Genomic DNA, 5,918 nt, shown 5'->3' on the forward strand with positions numbered 1-5,918 from the left:
CCATCCATGGTTGGAAGCATCTCTTTTGCCCCTTTGGTCTTTGCCCATTTCTGCTCCACTCTAACCTTATAAAAACCTAAGTATAGGAATGAGATCACTAGGCAGTTTCACCTAACTCCTGACTTATGCTCTCCTGAATGCACACCATGCTTTGACTAACCTGTTGATAATTTTCCTAGATTAAAAGAAGTAAGGATGAAGATTAAGGAGTTAAAGAATGACTGGTTCCCTACCCCCACTAGTCCCCTTAGGAATCCTGCTGGCAGATCATGCAGGCAAGATAAAAACTGAAGAGTCAGTGCATACAATGGAGAACGATGCAGAATCCAACCTCATGCCCTAATGATTCACTGAGATTCTTTCCCCCTTCTCCCTTTAAAAGCTGTCATGGCTGAGCAGAATGCTCAGAGTTGGTCTTGGGACATGAATCCACCTTCCCCCAAGACTACTAGCTTTGCTGATGGAAGCATCTTTCCTTTCTACTGACACTTGCCTCTCAATTATTGGTTTTTGAGCGGCCAACAGATGAACCTGAGTTGAGTAACATGGTGAGTGGTTCAGAGGTAGAAAAAGTGAGGTTAAATCAGTTAGGAGGCTGTACACAACACCAAAATGGTGGTAGAGTATATGAAGAGAAGTGGGGGTTCCATAATATCCTTTAGTACTGGAGTGAATTGGACTTACTGATGACTGAGAATAAGGGGATTTAAGGAAAAGACTAATTAATGAAACCTTTAAGAGTTTCTGGGGAGAAGATACTATAATGTATTGCTTAAAAGCATTGGCCCTTGGGCTAGAATGCCTGGCTCCTAATCTCATCTAAGATTCTTATTAGCTGTTTGACCTTAGCAAAGTTAACCTCTCTGTGCCTTGGTTTTCTCCTCTATAAAATATGAATAATAAAAATATCTATTCCATAGGAATGCTATGAGCATTAAAGGAGGTTAAGCAGTAGATGGCTTTCTTACTGGCACTTAGCATGCATTGAACACACACCAGCTTTTGTTATTACTGAAATAGGAAGACCTATTAGAGGAGTTGGAAAAAGTTTTGGTGGGAAACTATCAAGAGTTCTGTTACTGACATAGTTTAAATTGTCCATTGGAAATATAAGTACAGACATAAGTTAGACAGTTAGAATCACAAGTCTGGAACTCAGAGGACAGGTCTCAACTAAATACATCAACTTGAAAGTCATCAGCAAAAAATGATTTTGAAACACATGTAGATAAGTATCATCTGGGAAGGGAGATAAGATCCAGGGCTGATCCTCAAGGTCAGCCATAGGAGGAGAAATCGGGAAAAAAGACTGAGAAGAAGCATGTGATATGATAGGAGGGAAACTCAGAGAGAATATAAGACCAACAAAGGCAAGCATGAGGGAGAAAACATCAGTATTTGGAGTACTACCGAAAGGTCTGGTAAGGCATCCATTGGGTTTGGTGAAATAGAATTCCATGGCTACCTCAATGAGGATAGTTTTGGTGGGAGTGAGGGGAGGCGGACAGAGTGGGGTCTTGAGAATGTGCTGGGATTACTGGGAAGGACTGTAGAGGGATTGGGCAGACATGTGGGGAGAAGATGTTTGGTTTGGTTTTCTTTCAATAAGGGAGCAACTCCAGAGGGGATTTCCCATCTGAAAGTGGGAGGTTGATGATACAGAAGAAGTAGAAGGTGACTGTAGGAGAGAAATCCTGGAGAAGTGAAAAGATAGGAGAATAGAGAGGTTGGCTTTTAGTGAGAGGTCTTTAGTGGTCAGGAAGAAAGCAGAGCAGAGTGGGAATGTGGGCTAGGGGTGGTAAGATGAAGGATTTGTGTTTCATTTGTGTTTCCTTTTTTTGTTTGTTTTCTTTAAGCCTGGAACTTGCTTTGTTCATTCAACGATGTGTTTATTAATTTGTCCATGTTAATGTGTGTAGATTTTGTTCATTCCTTTTTACTGCTATACTGCATTCCATTGTGTTAATATACCATGATGCATTAATTTCTTTTCCAAGTTATGGACATCTGATTTTTTTACAGTTAAAACCAGTGCTTTGTGAATATCCCTGCACCAGTGGCCTTGTTACATTTCTGTTTTCTTAATGAAGTATGCAGTAAAGCTGTCGGCTGAGAGTGAGGGCCAAGGAAGTGTGGGATGCTAGAGGCAAGAAGAGTTTGGAGACCCCATCTGAGGTTTGAAATCCTGAATTGAAAATCTGACCACTGCATTTAATTGCCTGATCTTCTCTTGCTGTATTCAGTTGCTGGAAATCTTCTTAAACTATTAAATTTAATGATATTCTCGTAAACTTTAAGCTTTGGGATTGAATTAGAAGACTCTTAGTCTCATGGTGGTAGTTGCATTAATGGAAGCTCTTCTTAAAATTTAAGGAAGAACTGATTATCCTTTGGTCCTATTAGACTGCTGTTCTAGCCAGCTGCAAAATGAAATAGACACCAAATGGGGACTGATAACAAGGTTGGTTGCAAGTAGAAGACTGGGCCCGCAGGTCTTTGTGTGATAAGGTAGCCTGCTGAGGAGACATCGTGCTTCCAGCGACTGTCATAAACATGGTCCCACAGTTCCCGAGGAGGCCGGCATTTTTGTTGCTGTATATAACCGAAGATGGCAAGTTGGTTATTTCCATACTAGTTTTTTTTTTTTTTTTTTCCCCGACAGACTGAAAATCACAGTTAGTTGTGGCAAGCTGATCAACATTACTTTTACTTTTCTTGACATTTCCTAACCACTCCTAGTTTTGTGAGAATGTGTGTGAGGTATATCACAAATGCACATATCTGTGTGAGTGTGGGTGGGTAGGGGGTGGGTGGGTGAATGACAGGTGCTTGTTTTTGCTTTGGGAAAATGAAAGCATCTGTTCCCAGAATCAAATTTTTCCCCCTATACACAAAAACAAATCTGGTTGGTTCTGAGAACAGGTGAGTGTTTCTATATATGTTATCTTCTCGGGTTACCCATTCAGGAAGCTTTTCTACACTGAGGCTGTGTAACCCTACTCTGAATATGTTCTCTTACTCTCTACGATGGCAGGCCCATGCAGGCTGCTGAGAACATTGTGCTGAGGGGCCTTTATTTGATCCAGCAGCCATTATGAGACACGCTTTGAAATGGGATCTGTCTGCGTCTAAAATGGACCAGAGTGATGCTGTCTACCTCTGGGGAAATGTAGCATCTTTGTGGAAGCACAGGGTTTCACAGAGAGGCTCTGTTGCTTAGACCAGGGTTCTCCAACCTCCAGGCTAAGGACTGGGTACCTCCTGTTAGATCAGCGATTGCTTTAGATTAGAAATACAGTGCACAATACATGTCATGCACTTGAATCATCCTGAAACTGTCCACCCTCACCCTCAGTCGGTGGAAAAATTGTCTGCCATGAACTCGGTCCCTGGTGCCAAAAAGGTTGGGGACTGCTGGCTTAGACTTTAAATGACTTTAAATAGTAGCTAAAATGAATTTTGGTTTGGAGACTTTTATGATAGGTATTGACAAAACTGGAAGCGCCCTGATGGTGGGTTGTTAGTTATTTAGAGTGTGAGGCCAGGGTTCATACTGCTCCTGAAATGTGACATTGTGTGTTCAGAGGGCTATAAGAAACACATGTGGAGGAGCTTTTTCACTGGGACTCTTAGTCCATTTTGGCTGCTTCAGGAAAATAACACAGTGATTTGTAAACAGCAGAGACTTAATTCTCACCGTTCTGGAGGCTGGAGGTCCAAGATCAGGGTGTCAACGTGCTCAGGTGAGGGCCCTTTGCTCTGTCACAGACCTCTCCTTGTGTCCCCACATGGAAGAGGGGGCCAGGAGGCTCTGTGGGGTCTCTTTTATAAAAATAATTTATCCCATTCACCAGGGCTTCAATTTCATGACCATTTTACTACCTAGAGGCCCCACCTGCTAATACCATTACCTCTGAGTATTAGGATTTCAACGTATGAATTTGGTGATGGTGGTGGGGGGAGGAGTGTGGGGAGTTGGGGATGCAAACGTTCAGGTCAGAGCAGGCTCTGGTCACCTGTGGAGAGAGAGAGAGCAAGAGAGAATCCAAATCCTTTCCCTTTCTCCCAGAAAAGCATGTTCTCTTGTTTTAGGTAACAACTAGCTGCCTTACACAGGTAACTATTTAATCAATAGACCTGGATTCATTACCTGGGTCCACCATTTAATAGCTATGAGACCTTGCTTGAGCTCAAATTCCACTGGAAGCTTGAAGGGTTGCTGTAAGGCTCAAATGAGCCTAGTGGCCTGAGATATACAATTTGGGGTTGTCACTTGAGTCTTTCAGTGCTTCTCAGAAACATCACTTGTCTCTAATCAGCTTGTTCTTCTGCTTCCCTTACCAGCTTCTCTCCTTAAATGTCTAATCCCAGAAACTTCTATCTCATAAAATATCGAGTGAGAATTCCCCCAATTTCTTAACTTTTGGTGCACAAAATGATCTTCATTCGCCTTCTTCCATAGCCCTCTCTGTGTCCCAGGGTATGAGCCAGGCCTGTCCTCTTAAACATTCACATGTCTTTGCTTATTTATCCCCATGATTTGCCATGTATCAACTTTTCAGCTTCACTGTCTCCTTCCTCTTACCAATTATCCAGCACAAGCCTTTTCTTATAAAACAGACCCTCTCTGGGATATGAGTCTTAATTTCTTAAGCCCAAGATGTAGGGACATTCTAGACTCTTTTCTCTCTCTCATTCCCAAATTTGGTTAGTCAATGATCAGTTTCTCTTTTCTCTCTTCACTCCTCCAACTACTTTCTTAATTTGGACCCTTGTCATCTCTATTGATGGAGAAGGCAATGGCACCCCACTCCAGTACTCTTGCCTGGAAAACCCCATGGACGGAGGAGCCTAGAAGGCTGCAGTCCATGGGGTCGCTAAGGGTCGGATACGACTGAGCAACTTCACTTTCACTTTTCACTTTCATGCATTGGAGAAGGAAATGGCAACCCACTCCAGTGTTCTTGCCTGGAGAATCCCAGAGACGGGGGAGCGTGATGGGCTCTATGCCGTCTATGGGGTCGCACAGAGTTGGACACGACTGAAGCAACTTAGCAGCAGCAGCATCTCTATTGAATATCTTAGCACTTAACTCTTAACCAGTCTCCTTTCTTTCCTCCTCTCTTGCTGCTCTTAAATCCACACTCCACACAACAGAGAGAAGGGGGATCAGGTGGTTTCCCAAAGCAGAGGTTCTCAGCTCATGCTCTGGTGGGGCCAGCACCATTCACATCACCTGAGACTTGTTACAAATGCAAATTAGCCCGACTCCAGGCCTATTGGGTAGAAGCACAAGGGGGCGGGCTTATCAATGTGTTTGACAAGCCTTCAGATGATTCTAATGATCTAAAGTGCATGCGTAGTCACTCAGTCGAGTCCAACTCTTTGTGACCCCATGGACTGTAACCCGCCAAGCTCCTCTATCCATGGGATTTTCCAGTCAAGAACACTGAAGTAAGTCGTCATTTCCTTCTCCAGGGAATCCTCCCAACATAGGGATACAACCTGTGTCTCTTGCATCTCCTGCATTGGCAGGTGGATTCTTTACCACTGAGACACCTGGGAAACCCCAAAGTTTGAATACCACTGTCTTCAAGGATAATCAAGGAGCTGTTAACCAAAGATGGGAAATGGACGCTGGAAGGCAAAGCCACGTCTCCTGTCGTCTCAGCAAGGACCTCGTTCCGTGTTGCATCCCTAGATGCTAGCCCACAGCCAGGCTTATGGTTTCTTGAGTGACTTCTGAGTGTGCTCCCTGCTTGGCTGCCACAGCAGCAGAACCCAGGTTAGTTCTTTTCTTTCTTAGTTTTCTTCACTCAGTTTCAGAGGTTTGGTTTTGCTTGGAAGCAGTCGACTATGGACTTCTGAGAACAAATGACTTGTTGCCTAGGGGGCTGAGTCGTCTCCCTAAAGCTTTC

General features: G+C 43.6%; 1 long non-coding RNA gene across 1 annotated transcript; it reads right to left on the reverse strand.

The window, feature by feature from the left end:
• Positions 1-2,349: 2,349 nt before the first annotated feature.
• On the reverse strand, positions 2,350-5,164 carry LOC129629349 (uncharacterized). The gene is made up of 3 exons (XR_008703185.1): positions 4,151-5,164; positions 3,698-4,016; positions 2,350-2,592 (listed from the first exon to the last, which is right to left on the reverse strand). It is a non-coding gene; the product is annotated as an uncharacterized LOC129629349 (long non-coding RNA).
• Between the last annotated feature and the right edge of the window lie 754 nt (positions 5,165-5,918).

Source organism: Bubalus kerabau, chromosome 1, assembly GCF_029407905.1.
Source record: "Bubalus kerabau isolate K-KA32 ecotype Philippines breed swamp buffalo chromosome 1, PCC_UOA_SB_1v2, whole genome shotgun sequence".
NCBI lineage: Eukaryota > Metazoa > Chordata > Mammalia > Artiodactyla > Bovidae > Bubalus > Bubalus kerabau.